This window comes from Bombina bombina, chromosome 3, assembly GCF_027579735.1.
Source record: "Bombina bombina isolate aBomBom1 chromosome 3, aBomBom1.pri, whole genome shotgun sequence".
Classification (NCBI taxonomy): Eukaryota; Metazoa; Chordata; class Amphibia; order Anura; family Bombinatoridae; genus Bombina; species Bombina bombina.
The window spans coordinates 942,497,239-942,513,117 of record NC_069501.1 but is presented as its reverse complement, the minus strand read 5'-3'; the positions used below and the strand labels follow the sequence as shown (position 1 = coordinate 942,513,117).

The following is a 15,879-nucleotide window of genomic DNA, read 5'->3' as shown; positions in this document are numbered from 1 at the left end:
CTAGGAGGGATCATGTGACCAGCTTTGCTGGGCTCTTTGCCATTTCCTGTTGGGGAAGAGAATATCCCACAAGTAAGGATGACGCCGTGGACCGGACACACCGTTGGAGAAAGTAATTTATCAGGTAAACATAAATTCTGTTTTTCGTTCCTTTCGCAATTTCAGGAACGGACCGACCTCTAATTCCGCATCCTCTAAGCAAGAGGTTAATGCCTCACAGCCCAAACCAGCCTGGAAACCTATGCAAGGCTGGAACAAGGGTAAGCAGGCCAAGAAGCCTGCTGCTGCTAACAAAACAGCATGAAGGAGTAGCCCCCGATCCGGGACCGGATCTAGTAGGGGGCAGACTCTCTCTCTTTGTTCAGGCTTGGGCAAGAGATGTTCAGGATCCCTGGGCACTAGAAATAGTTTCTCAGGGTTATCTTCTGGAATTCAAGGAACTACCCCCAAGGGGAAGGTTCCACATGTCTCACTTATCCTTAAACCAAATAAAGAGACAGGCGTTCTTACATTGTGTAGAAGACCTGTTAAAGATGGGAGTGATACACCCTGTTCCAATGACGGAACAAGGAATGGGATTTTACTCAAATCTGTTCGTAGTTCCCAAAAAAGAGGAAACCTTCAGACCAATTCTGGATTTAAAGATCCTAAACAAATTTCTCAGGGTACCATCGTTCAAAATGGAAACCATTCGAACGATTCTACCCACTATCCAGGAAGGTCAATTTATGACTACCGTGGATCTAAAGGATGCGTACCTACATATTCCTATCCACAAAGAACATCATCAGTTCTTAAGGTTCGCCTTTCTAGACAAACATTACCAGTTTGTGGCCCTCCCATTCGGGTTGGCCACTGCTCCAAGGATTTTCACAAAGGTACTCGGGTCCCTTCTAGCGGTTCTAAGACCAAGGGGCATTGCAGTAGTACCGTACTTGGACGACATTCTAATACAAGCGTCGTCCCTTTCAAAAGCAAAGGCTCATACAGACATCGTTCTGGCCTTTCTCAGATCTCACGGATGGAAGGTGAACATAGAAAAGAGTTCTCTGTCTCCGTCAACAAGAGTTCCCTTCTTGGGAACAATAATAGATTCCTTAGAAATGAGGATTTTTCTGACAGATGTCAGAAAGTCAAAACTTCTAAGCGCTTGTCAAGTTCTTCACTCTGTTCCACGTCCTTCCATAGCTCAGTGCATGGAAGTGGTAGGGTTGATGGTTGCAGCAATGGACATAGTTCCTTTTGCACGAATTCATCTAAGACCATTACAACTGTGCATGCTGAAACAGTGGAATGGGGACTATACAGACTTGTCTCCAGTGATTCAAGTAGATCAGAAGACCAGAGAGTCACTCCGTTGGTGGCTGACCCTGGACCATCTATCCCAGGGAATGAGCTTCCGCAGACCAGAGTGGGTCATTGTCACGACCGACGCCAGTCTAGTGGGCTGGGGCGCGGTCTGGGAATCCCTGAAAGCTCAGGGACTATGGTCTCGGGAAGAGTCTCTTCTCCCGATAAACATTCTGGAACTAAGAGCGATATTCAATGCTCTCAGGGCTTGGCCTCAGCTTGCAAAGGCCAGATTCATAAGATTCCAATCAGACAACATAACGACTGTTGCGTATATCAATCATCAGGGGGGAACAAGGAGTTCCCTGGCGATGAAAGAAGTGACCAAAATAATACAATGGGCGGAGGATCACTCCTGCCATCTATCTGCGATCCACATCCCAGGTGTGGAAAACTGGGAAGCGGATTATCTGAGTCGTCAGACTTTCCATCCGGGGGAGTGGGAACTCCACCCGGAGATCTTTGCCCAGTTGACTCAATTATGGGGCATTCCAGACATGGATCTGATGGTGTCTCGTCAGAACTTCAAGGTTCCTTGTTACGGGTCCAGATCCAGGGATCCCAAGGCCACTCTAGTGGATGCACTAGTAGCACCTTGGACTTTCAACCTAGCTTATGTGTTCCCACCGTTTCCTCTCATTCCCAGGCTGGTAGCCAGGATCAAACAGGAGAGGGCCTCGGTGATCTTGATAGCTCCTGCGTGGCCACGCAGGACTTGGTATGCAGACCTGGTGAATATGTCATCGGTTCCACCATGGAAGCTAACTTTGAGACAGGACCTTCTTGTTCAGGGTCCATTCGAACATCCAAATCTGGTCTCCCTCCAGCTGACGGCTTGGAGATTGAACGCTTGATTCTATCAAAGCGTCGGTTTTCAGATTCTGTGATAGATACTCTGGTTCAGGCCAGAAAACCGGTAACTAGAAAGATTTACCATAAAATATGGAAAAGATATATCTGTTGGTGTGAATCCAAGGGATTCCCATGGAATAAGATAAAAATTCCTAAGATTCTTTCCTTTCTGCAGGAAGGTTTGGATAAAGGATTATCTGCGAGTTCTCTAAAGGGACAGATTTCTGCTTTATCTGTCTTACTACACAAACGACTGGCAGCTGTGCCAGATGTTCAAGCATTTGTTCAGGCTCTGGTCAGGATCAAGCCTGTTTACAGACCTTTGACTCCTCCCTGGAGTCTAAATCTAGTTCTTTCAGTTCTTCAAGGGGTTCCGTTTGAACCTCTACATTCCATAGATATTAAGTTATTATCTTGGAAAGTTTTGTTTTTGGTTGCTATTTCTTCTGCTAGAAGAGTTTCAGACTTATCTGCTCTGCAGTGTACTCTGGTGTTCCATTCAGATAAGGTTGTTTTGCATACTAAGTCTGGTTTTCTTCCAAAGGTTGTTTCCAACAAGAATATTAACCAGGACATAGTTGTACCTTCTTTGTGTCCGAAACCAGTTTCAAAGAAGGAACGTTTGCTACACAACTTAGATGTTGTCCGTGCTCTAAAATTCTACTTAGAAGCTACAAAAGATTTCAGACAAACATCTTCTCTGTTTGTCGTTTATTCTGGTAAAAGGAGAGGTCAAAAAGCGACTTCTACCTCTCTTTCCTTTTGGCTTAAAAGCATCATCCGATTGGCTTACGAGACTGCCGGACGGCAGCCTCCTGAAAGAATCACAGCTCACTCCACTAGGGCTGTGGCTTCCACATGGGCCTTCAAGAACGAGGCTTCTGTTGATCAGATATGTAAGGCAGCGACTTGGTCTTCACTGCACACTTTTGCCAAATTTTACAAATTTGATACTTTTGCTTCTTCGGAGGCTATTTTTGGGAGAAATGTTTTGCAAGCCGTGGTGCCTTCCGTTTAGGTAACCTGATTTGCTCCCTCCCTTCATCCGTGTCCTAAAGCTTTGGTATTGGTTCCCACAAGTAAGGATGACGCCGTGGACCGGACACACCAATGTTGGAGAAAACAGAATTTATGCTTACCTGATAAATTACTTTCTCCAACTGTGTGTCCGGTCCACGGCCCGCCCTAGTTTTTTAATCAGGTCTGATGAATTATTTTCTCTAACTACAGTCACCACGGTACCATATGGTTTCTCCTATAATTTTCCTCCTGTCCGTCGGTCGAATGACTGGGGTGGGCGGAGCCTAGGAGGGACTATATGGCCAGCTTTTGCTGGGACTCTTTGCCATTTCCTGTTGGGGAAGAGATATTCCCACAAGTAAGGATGATGCCGTGGATCGGACACACCGTTGGAGAAAGTAATTTATCAGGTAAGCATAAATTCTGTTTTTTTTCTTTCTGGTTTTAATGGGGTGTAACAAGTATCTGGCAGATATAAACTCTTTTTTTTGTGCTTTAGATCTGTTAGTATTTTAGGTTAAAAAATGAATCTGTTAAATTTCTGTAGCCATACGATGGCAGAGATTAAGTTCTAGCCCATACAAACTGGTTGATGCTGTATTCCTAAACACCTTCACCAACCAAGTTACTGTAAATCCTACTGGAGAGTGTGATTTAGTACATTTCATCTGTGTCTTTCCTGTTGTGAGAGGGCTGGTGAAATACTATAGTATGTGGTCAGGGAGAAGACTTATTGATGGAAGTGTTAACAGGTGGAAGAATATGCAAAAAATGGCAAAGATGAGGTGTTTGTATCATAGAGCTATTTTTTCCAGATAAGTAGGAGCCAACAAAGGGGTAGCAGTGGGGCCATAAGTAGATATAAGTAGGTAGGTGGCCAGCGAGGATAGACTTGCACTAATGAAGGAGGGATCCAATTAGTGAGTGAATGTCACGTTTAGTTGTCCTGGATTGTTAAACACAAGCGATATGCACAAGGAAGAAAAATATATTCTGTTAAAACTAAAATGCTGTAAAAAGAGTGAGAAATGTGTAGAGTTTGAATTTAAAGGACCATTAAATACAGTAGATTTGCACAATCAACAAATGCATGATAAAAAGTCAATGCAATAGCACTGCCACTTAGTCCGAACTTCAAATGAGCAGTAGTTTTTTTTTTTTTCCTGACGATTTTCAGTTATGTCTATTATCACTCATCCTGTATCATGTGACAGCCATCAGCCAATCACAAATGCATATACGTATATTCTGTGAATTCTTGCACATGCTCAGTAGAAGTTTGTGACTCAAAAAGTGTAAATATTAAGACTTGTGCACATTTTGTTAATGGAAGTAAATTGGAAAGTTGTTTAAAATTTTCTATATGAGTCAGTTTAATTTTGATTTAAGTGTCCCTTTAAGGAAGAGGGGGCGGGGAAGAAAAAAAAGTCTAATTATAGTTAATAATAATAAAACATTGTGAGACCTTTATTTAGATAAGGTTTGATGTCCTTTGCCACAACTGTATTCGGTCTGACTTTTTATCGTTTATTAGACTTTCATCATATAGTTTAAATGTTATATTTTTACTGCTTAAGACAGGAAATATTTGTCACTTCTATTGCAGATCTGTATTTTTGCTTCCTGTCAGTTGAACCACCAGCAACCTAACAGATGTGCAATGAGTCGCTTTAAATCTGTTGCAAAATACTGATCTATTCAAGGCAGCAGTGTAGTGCCTAGTTAAATGGAGCTTTTTATTTTCCTAGTTAAGATGATTAAGGTCAATTCATGAACAGCGAGAGCACTTTATGTAAATATAAGTTCAAGAATTATATACCACTTGGGTTCCAAATATTTAAAGGGACAGAGTTCTTTAAAATTGCAGCTGGTATAACAAGTCATTCGAAACACATTATGGTAAAATCAGAGTATAAAATGTATAAGACATTGTTCTTTTGTGTTTATTTTTTTATTTGAAATATCTGGTGGTGTTCTTTGTAACGACAACCCTTCAAAATGGGTTGCGCTTGCAGGGAAATCAGATCTCCTTAGTTTATCACTTTCTGTACACACACATTCTTCTTTATATTATCTCTGTAAACCAAATCCCAGAACAATTGAAAATTAACATTTTATTGCTTATCTCTTCTACCTCCTTCAGGGAGTGTAATTTATTCTGTTTATGTGTACATAGCTTTCTTAATCATATACTTAAGTATAGAAGCATTCAGAATAGATAAGGATACATACCACAGGCAAAAATCAGCTATTCCAAATGCTGATAAAAAATAAAAGGATTTATTTGTAAAAAAAAAATGATCTGCTCCAGCAGGTAAAATAGATAATTTGTAACAAATTAAAGTGGAGAAAAAAGTTTGTTTAGTCTAATGCTGGACTGCTAAATGTCCACATCTGGCCCTCAAAGGGGGAAATTCACTTATTTCTTAAGTATAATACAACTAATTTCAGAAAATCTACACATTTTATTTTCAGGCTTTACTTTGAAAAAAAAAAACAATTACATCTACCATTGATTAGCATTTTAATGTCACTTTTAAAGGACAGTACATTCAAAATTAAACTTCCATAATTCAGCTAGGTCATGCAATTTGAAACAACATTCCAATTTACTTCTTTTATCTAATATGCTTAGTTCTCTTTGTATCCTTAGTTGAAAAGCATACCTAGGTAGGCTCGAGGACAGCAACGCACTACTGGATGCTAGGTGCTGATTGGTGGCTGCACCTTTATGCCTCTTGTTATTGGCTCACCTGATGTGTTCTAATCTAGCGTATTGCTGCTCATTTAACAACAGAAACCAAAATAATTAAACAAATAGGATAATAGAATTAAATTGGTTTTGTTTAAAATTGTATTCTCTGCCTGACACATGACATGAAAATAATTTGGGTTTTATGTCCCTTTTACGTTAAAAAGATTTATAAATAGTATCTGATGTTTGTAAGAGTTCAAATATTCTCTTTAAATGGCCTTGAAACCCAAATGTTATGCAATTTAAAAAATAAACTTTCCTTTTTACTTCCATTATCAAATTTGCTTTACTCTCTTGGTATCCTTTAATTAAAGGAGCTGCAGTTTACTACTGGGAGCTAGCTGAACACAGGCGAATTAAAATTCCATGCTCTATCGGAATCGCGAAAGTTTAATTTGACTTTTCTGTACTTTTTTTATGTATTTTGCGATATGGCTGCAAAAATGATTCTGTTATCACAGCTAGTGATCGCTTGTGGATACAACCAGCAGATAGACTGTGTATTTGTGTGTGCTCTGTATTGTAAAGGGACGTTTAAGTCAAAATTAATGTCATGCAATTTTAAACAACTAACCAATAGACTTATGTTATCTCATTTGCTTTGTTCATTTGGTATCCTTTCTTAAAAGCATACCTAGGTAGGCCAAGGGGCATCAATGCGCTACTGGGAGCTAGCTTCAGATTGGTGGCTGCACATATATGCCGTTTGTCATTGGTTCACATCCTTTACCAAAAGGATACTAATAAAATAAAATTGGTAATAGAAATAAATTGGATAGTTGTATTAAATGTAATAAGTGAATAAGGAAATTAAATTAAAAAATAAGTCCCTTTAATTTCTTTCTAGACCAGTGTTAATGTTTGTTTTTTATTCTGCAGTTTCTTTTTGAGTTCTGCATTTAGTTTGATGCTTTAGAATATTTTGCTTTAGAGTCTGAGCTTTGTAGTCATTAGTAATATAGAATCCGACAAGGCCTCTCTTTTTTTTTTTTTTAATGATTTAATGTATGTAGTTGATTAAAGCCAGAAGGGCTTTGGAAATCAGGGAGTGTTATGTGTAAACTTGCAGCAGATGGCAAATGAAGGGTGCATTTTATTAACCTCCTATTGACGGTGTGTTTGCTTCTGTGACTGCCACCTAGAGCCCACATAATGTATGGTGCAACGGTTTTATACTCGGAGATGGTAGCACTGCATATTAGCCGTATACGGTAGCCAATGACCTAAATGTAAAGTTTTTTTTATAGATGCGTAATTTGTGTAATGAAGAGTAGTGGCCCCAATGGCTTTGAGTAAAAGAATCACTCATGTCCATTCCCCCCATGAATATTTTCTATGTTGTTTTGTACTATCAAATAGGATATTCAGTGTTAAATGATTTGAGAATGTCAAAATGTGTATTAAGGAATGTGAATATCTTCCTTTTTTTTCAGGGCTATAAATGACCTGGTTTTGAGCAAGTCATCCGGTTGGTCACATCAGTCATCCAGCAAAGCTTGTAAGGGAATATTGGCCATAAGAATATGAAAAATCATATCACTAGCCACATGTTGGCAAGGTAAAGTCATATATATTGTTTCACATTTAACATATACCTGCATTGTTCCTGCCACTAGTCACTAGATTAACATTACAAAGATATTTTTTTTTTTTTGTTATGATATCATCCTTTTTTAAAATGTCTATTGCCACTGCTGTTACATGATTTTCGGGTTGATCACAATCCTTTAGAAAAGCTTATCTAATGTTGTGGTCTTTTTTTTGTTTTTTTTTTGTTTGTTTTTTACACAAAATCCCCAATATTGTCTGTTGGAAGTTTTGTAGATAAATAATTTGATAATCTTTTATACAGTGTTGTTATCAATGCCTTCCTTTGGCTATACATTTATTTTTTATGTATTGTTATGAAGTTGCAAACATTTTCTTTGATACAGGTGGTGAGAGTCCATAATCCATTACTTCTAGCAATTACTTGTCCTGGCCACTAGGAGGCGGCAAAGATTCCCAAACCCCTCCCACCTTACTGGAAACTATTCTCATGAGGTGAAAAAAAATCAAGACAAGACTAAAGTCACAATCCTTTCACAGGTGTTTCAGGGACTTGCCCTTTGCCTCCGCCTGCTTGGTCTTCAGTATACTCCTATTCCATATCCTTTGCTGATATGTTTCAGCACTGGTTTTGGCTTACTACTTGTTTCCCAGTAGTTGTATGTCTATTGATAAGTATTGGTTTAAATATGTGGCACTCCTTTAAATCTTTTTGAGTGTAGAGGTTTTTTTTCAGATTCTGTGGTTGAGACTCTGATCTAGGCTTGTAAGCCTGTGATAAGGAAGATATATCTTTATTTTATTTTTTATTATTTCATAGTGTATGGATCATGGCTTTTCCTGGCATACTTTTAGAATTCCTAGGATTTTGCAGTTCTTACAGAATGGTTTGGATAAGGGCTTATCTTCCAGTTCTTTGAAAGGGCAGATTTCTGTTCTTCCAGTTTTGTTCAAGAGAAATATTGCTAAACTTCCTGACATTCATGGTTTTGTTCAGACTTTGGGCTGTTATTAAGCCTTGGAATCTAAATTTGGTTTTAAAGGTTCTGCAGACCATTTGAACCTTTGCATAAGGTGTATATTAAGCTTCTTTCTTGGAAAGTGTTGTTGCTTTTGGCTATTTCTTTTGCTAGAAGAGTTTCTGCTCTTTCTTGTGATTCACATTTTTCTCCTGTTTTGTGAACCAAGTCATTTTGCCTAAAGTTGGGTCTTCAGATAATAAAAGTCAGGAAATTGCTGTCCCTTTTTCCAAATAATTCTTCATAGAGGCTTCTTCACAATTTGGCTGTTGTTAGAGCTTGTTTGTCAATTTATCTGGTTCTAAACAAGGACAGAAAGCTATGGCTGTTTCTTTGGCTTGGGTTGAAACTTTTGATCCATAAAGTTTACTTGGAAGTGGGAAAACCTCCACCTAAGCGGATTAGTGCTCATTCTACGGGTAAATTGCCACTTCTTCGGCTTTCAAGAATGAGGCTTCAGTTGACCAAATTTGCAAGGCAGCTACTTGGTCTTCTTTGCATACTTTTACTAAATTCTACCATTTTTATGTTTTTGCTTCTTCTGAGGCAACCTTTGGTAGGAAAGTCCTTTAGGTAGTCTCAGCATAGTTTTTTGCATATTTTTTAAAAAAAAAAAACTTTAGGAGTTTCTAGTTTTATTTTTTGGGTTCTATTTGGGTTGTGGACTTAGTTTCTTTATGGAAAATTATTTTTTGTCCCGCCCTTATTTTTTATTACTCGTGGACTCCACAGTTTGGGTATTAGTTCCCAGGAGTTATGGATTGTGGACTCTCACCACCTGTATGAAAGAAAACATAATTTCTTTCATGTAATTAGCAAGAGTCCATGAGCTAGTGACGTATGGGATATACATTCCTACCAGGAGGGGCAAAGTTTCCCAAACCTCAAAATGCCTATAAATACACCCCTCACCACACCCACAAATCAGTTTTACAAACTTTGCCTCCTATGGAGGTGGTGAAGTAACTTTGTGCTAGATTCTACGTTGATATGCGCTCCGCAGCAGGTTGGAGCCCTGTTTTCCTCTTGGCGTGCAGTGAATGTCAGAGGGATGTGAGGAGGGTATTGCCTATTTGAATTCAATGATCTCCTTCTACGGGTATATTTCATAGGTTCTCTGTTATCGGTCGTAGAGATTCATCTCTTACCTCCCTTTTCAGATCGACGATATACTCTTATATATACCATTACCTCTACTGATTCTTTGTTCAGTACTGGTTTGGCTTTCTACTACATGTAGATGATTGTCCTGGGGTAAGTAAGTCTTATTTTCTGTGACACTCTAAGCTATGGTTGGGCACTTTTATATAAAGTTCTAAATATATGTAATCAAACATTTATTTGCCTTGACTCAGGATGTTCAACGTTCCTTATTTCAGACAGTCAGTTTCATATTTGGGATAATGCATATGAATAAATCAATTTTTTCTTACCTTAAAATTTGACTTTTTTCCCTGTGGGCTGTTAGGCTCGCGGGGGCTGAAAATGCATCATTTTATTGCGTCATTCTTGGCGCAGACTTTTTTGGCGCAAAAACTTTTTCTGTTTCCGGCGTCATACGTGTCGCTGGAAGTTGCGTCATTTTTGATGTTTGTTTTGCGCCAAAAGTGTCGGCGTTCCAGATGTGGCGTCATTTTTGGCGCTAAAAGCATTTAGGCGCCAAATAATGTGGGCGTCTTTTTTGGCGCTAAAAAATATGGGCGTCACTATTGTCTCCACATTATTTAAGTCTCATTATTTATTGCTTCTGGTTGCTAGAAGCTTGTTCACTGGCATTTTTTCCCATTCCTGAAACTGTCATTTAAGGAATTTGATCAATTTTGCTTCATATGTTGTTTTTTCTATTACATATTGCAAGATGTCCCAGATTGACACTGAGTCAGAAGATACTACTGGAAAATCGCTGCCTGGTGCTGGATCTACCAAAGTTAAGTGTATCTGCTGTAAACTTGTGGTATCTGTTCCTCCAGCTGTTGTTTGTAATGAATGTCATGACAAACTTGTTAATGCAGATAATATTTCTTTTAGTAATGTTACATTACCTGTTGCTGTTCCGTCAACATCTAATACTCAGAGTGTTCCTGTTAACATAAGAGATTTTGTTTCTAAATCCATTAAGAAGGCTATGTCTGATTTTCCTCCTTCTAGTAAACGTAAAAGGTCTTTTAAAACTTCTCATTTTTCAGATGAATTTTTAAATGAACATCATCATTCTGATTCTGATAATGGTTCCTCTGGTTCAGAGGATTCTGTCTCAGAGGTTGATGCTGATAAATCTTCATATTTATTCAAAATGGAATTTATTCGTACTTAAAGAAGTCTTAATTGCATTAGAAATAGAGGATTCTGGTCCTCTTGATACTAAATCTAAACGTTTAAATAAGGTTTTTAAATCTCCTGTAGTTATTCCAGAAGTTTTTCCTGTCCCTGATGCTATTTCTGAAGTAATCTCCAGGGAATGGAATAATTTGGGTAATTCATTTACTCCTTCTAAACGTTTTAAGCAATTATATCCTGTGCCATCTGACAGATTAGAATTTTGGGACAAAATCCCTAAGGTTGATGGGGCTGTCTCTACTCTTGCTAAGCGTACTACTATTCCTATGGCAGATAGTACTTCCTTTAAGGATCCTTTAGATAGGAAAATTGAATCCTTTCTAAGAAAAGCTTACTTATGTTCAGGTAATCTTCTTAGACCTGCTATATCTTTAGCGGATGTTGCTGCAGCTTCAACCTTTTGGTTAGAAGTTTTAGCGCAACAAGTAACAGATCATAATACTCATAGCATTGTTAATCTTCAACATGCTAATAATTATATTTGTGATGCCATCTTTGATATCATTAGAGTTGATGTCAGGTATATGTCTCTAGCTATTTTAGCTAGAAGAGCTTTATGGCTTTAAACTTGGAATGCTGATATGTCTTCCAATTCAACTTTGCTTTCCCTTTCTTTCCAGGGTAATAAATTATTTGGTTCTCAGTTGGATTCTATTATCTCAACTGTTACTGGAGGGAAAGGAACTTTTTTACCACAGGATAAAAAATCTAAAGGTAAATTTAGGTCTAATAATCGTTTTCGTTCCTTTCGTCACAATAAGGAACAAAAGCCTGATCCTTCATCCACAGGAGCGGTATCAGTTTGGAAACCATCTCCAGTCTGGAATAAATCCAAGTCTTTTAGAAAACCAAAGCCAGCTCCCAAGTCCACATGAAGGTGCGGCCCTCAATCCAGCCCAGCTGGTAGGGGGCAGATTACGTTTTTTCAAAGAAATTTGGATCAATTCAATTCACAATCTTTGGATTCAGAACATAGTTTCAGAAGGGTACAGAATTGGCTTCAAGATAAGGCCTCCTGCAAAGAGATTTTTTCTTTCCCGTGTCCCAGTAAATCCAGCGAAGGCTCGAGCATTTCTGAAATGTGTTTCAGATCTAGAGTTGGCTGGAGTAATTATGCCAGTTCCAGTTCTGGAACAGGGGCTGGGGTTTTATTCAAATCTCTTCATTGTACCAAAGAAGGAGAATTCCTTCAGACCAGTTCTGGATCTAAAAATATTGAATCGTTATGTAAGGATACCAACATTCAAAATGGTAACTGTAAGGACTATCCTGCCTTTTGTTCAGCAAGGGCATTATATGTCCACAATAGATTTGCAGGATGCATATCTGCATATTCAGATTCATCCAGATCACTATCAGTTTCTGAGATTCTCTTTCCTAGACAAGCATTACCAGTTTGTGGCTCTGCCGTTTGGCCTAGCAACAGCTCCAAGAATTTTTACAAAGGTTCTCGGTGCCCTTCTATCTGTAATCAGAGAACAGGGTATTGTGGTATTTCCTTATTTGGACGATATCTTGGTACTTGCTCAGTCTTCACATTTAGCAGAATCTCATACGAATCGACTTGTGTTGTTTCTTCAAGATCATGGTTGGAGGATCAATTTACCGAAAAGCTCATTGATTCCTCAGACAAGGGTAACCTTTTTAGGTTTCCAGATAGATTCAGTGTCCATGACTCTGTCTCTGACAGACAAGAGACGTCTGAAGGTTTCCACAAGCTGAGATCAATTTTAGTCACAATCATTCCCTTCGGTAGCCTTATGCATGGAAATTCTAGGTCTTATGACTGCTGCATCGGACGCGATCCCCTTTGCTCGTTTTCACATGCGACCTCTTCAGCTCTGTATGCTGAACCAGTGGTGCAGGGATTACACAAAGATATCTCAATTAATATCTTTAAAACCGATTGTACGACACTCTCTGACGTGGTGGACAGATCACCATTGTTTAGTTCAGGGGGCTTCTTTTGTTCTTCCGACCTGGACTGTAATTTCAACAGATGCAAGTCTGACAGGTTGGGGAGCTGTTTGGGGGTCTCTGACAGCACAAGGGGTTTGGGAATCTCAGGAGGTGAGATTACCAATCAATATTTTGGAACTCCGTGCAATTTTCAGAGCTCTTCTGTCATGGCCTCTTCTAAAGAGAGAATCGTTCATTTGTTTTCAGACAGACAATGTCACAACTGTGGCATACATCAATCATCAAGGAGGGACTCACAGTCCTCTGGCTATGAAAGAAGTATCTCGAATACTGGTATGGGCGGAATCCAGCTCCTGTCTAGTTTCTGCGGTTCATATCCCAGGTATAGACAATTGGGAAGCGGATTATCTCAGTCGCCAAACGTTACATCCGGGCGAATGGTCTCTTCACCCAGAGGTATTTCTTCAGATTGTTCAAATGTGGGGACTTCCAGAAATAGATCTGATGGCTTCTCATCTAAACAAGAAACTTCCCAGGTATCTGTCCAGATCCAGGGATCCTCAGGCGGAAGCAGTAGATGCATTGTCACTTCCTTGGAAATATCATCCTGCCTATATCTTTCCGCCTCTAGTTCTTCTTCCAAGAGTAATCTCCAAGATTCTGAAGGAATGCTCGTTTTTTCTGCTGGTGGCTCCAGCATGGCCTCACAGGTTTTGGTATGCGGATCTTGTCCGGATGGCCTCTTGCCAACCGTGGACTCTTCCGTTAAGACCAGACCTTCTGTCACAAGGTCCTTTTTTCCATCAGGATCTCAAATCCTTAAATTTAAAGGTATGGAGATTGAACGCTTGATTCTTAGTCAAAGAGGTTTCTCTGACTCTGTGATTAATACTATGTTACAGGCTCGTAAATCTGTATCTAGGAAGATATATTATCGAGTTTGGAAGACTTACATTTCTTGGTGTCTTTCTCATCATTTTTCCTGGCATTCTTTTAGAATTCCGAGAATTTTACAGTTTCTTCAGGATGGTTTGGATAAAGGTTTGTCTGCAAGTTCCTTGAAAGGACAAATCTCTGCTCTTTCTGTTCTTTTTCACAGAAAGATTGCTAATCTTCCTGATATTCATTGTTTCTCTTGTTAAGTGTGTTCAGTCCACGGGTCATCCATTACTTATGGGATACATTCTCCCTCCCAACAGGAAGTTGCAAGAGGATCACCCAAGCAGAGCTGCTACATAGCTCCTCCCCTCACATGTCATACCCAGTCATTCTCTTGCAACCCTCAACAAAGAAGGAGGTCGCGAGAGGAGTTGGAGTTTTTACTTAATTATTCTTCAATCAAAAGTTTGTTATTTTAAATGGCACCGGAGTGTGCTGTTTTTCTATCTCAGGCAGTATTTGGAAGAAGAATCTGCCTGCGCTTTCTATGATCTTAGCAGGCGTAACTAAGATCCACTGGCTGTTCTCGACATTCTGAGGAGTGGGGTAACTTCAGAAAATGGGAATAGCATGCGGGGTCCCCCGCAAATGAGGTATGTGCAGTACAATATTTTCTGGGAATGGAATTGACTAAGAAAACACTGCTGTTACCCGTATGATGTAAGTACAGCCTTAAATGCAGTAGTAGCGACTGGTATCAGGCTGATAAATGTATGCGCAGTCGAGTTATTTTCTAGGGACTAGAATTTGACTGAGAAAATACTGTTAATACTGAAATAATGCTTAAGCCTTACCTGCAGTGGAAGCGACTGGTAGCAGGCTTAGTGATAACTTTGCATGACATTAAAAAAGTTTGTTTTTAAAACGTTTACTGGCATGTTATTCGTTTTGTGAGGTACTTTGGTGATAAATCCTTTTGGGCATGATTTTTTTCCACGTGGCTAACGTATTTTTTCTGCATAGAAACCGTTATATCAGGTCTTCCACTGTTGTAATATGAGTGGGAGGGGCCCACTTGTTGCGCAGTTAAAATTCTAGCACAGTCTTCTTGCTTCTTCCTCCTTGATCCAGGACGTCTCTAGAGAGCTCAGGGTTCTTCAAAATTCGTTTTTGAGGGAGGTAATCAGTCACAGCAGACCTGTGACAGTGTGTTTGACTGTGATAAAAGCGTTAAATCTGAATTTGATATCCGTTTTTGGGTATTGAGGGGTTAATCATCCTTTTGCTAATGGGTGCAATCCTCTGCTAATTAGTACATTTAAAGAATTGTTGACTATAACTGGATTAGTTCTTTGTTATTCAACTGTGTTTTTAAAAGCGCTGCAGCGTTTTTTATATTGCTTGTAAACTTATTGAAAGTAATTTCCAAGCTTGCTAGCTTCGTTGCTAGTCTGTTTAAACATGTCTGATACAGAGGAATCTGCTTGTTCATTATGTTCAAAAGCCGATGTGGAGCCCAATAGAAATATGTGTACCAATTGTATTGATATCACTTTGAATAAAAGTCAATCTGTACCGATAAAAAAATTATCACCAGACAACGAGGGGGAAGTTATGCCGTCTAACTCTCCTCACGTGTCAGTACCTTCGTCTCCCGCTCGGGAGGTGCGTGAGATTGAGGCGCCAAGTACATCAAGGCCCTTACAAATCACTTTACATGATATGGCTAATGTTATGAATGAAGTATTATACAATATGCCCGAGTTAAGAGGCAAGCGCGACAGCTCTGGGTTAAGGACAGAGCGCGCCGATGACACCAGAGCCATGTCTGATATTGCGTCACAATTTGCAGAACATGAGGACGGAGAGCTTCATTCTGTGGGTGACGGTTCTGATTCGGGGAGACCGGATTCAGAAATTTAAAATTTTAAATTTAAGCTTGAGAACCTCCGCGTGTTGCTAGGGGAGGTGTTAGCGGCTCTGAATGATTGTGACACGGTGGCAATCACAGAGAAATTATGTAGGCTGGATAAATACTATGCGGTACCGGTGTGTACTGACGTTTTTCCTATACCAAAAAGGCTTACAGAGATTATTAGCAAGGAGTGGGATAGACCCGGTGTGCCTTTTCCCCCTCCTCCGATATTTAGAAAAATGTTCCCTATAGACGCCACCACACGAGACTTATGGCAGACGGTC

General features: G+C 39.5%; 1 protein-coding gene across 2 annotated transcripts in view; it reads left to right on the top strand.

Moving 5' to 3' along the window:
* Nucleotides 1–15,879, top strand: part of ELF1 (E74 like ETS transcription factor 1) — a 427,636-nt gene that overhangs the window by 152,689 nt on the left and 259,068 nt on the right. For both annotated transcript variants that reach the window (XM_053707956.1, XM_053707958.1), the window contains one exon: nt 7,411–7,535. The gene's annotated coding sequence lies outside the window, so the exon portion shown is untranslated. The remainder of the gene's footprint in view (nt 1–7,410; nt 7,536–15,879) is intronic.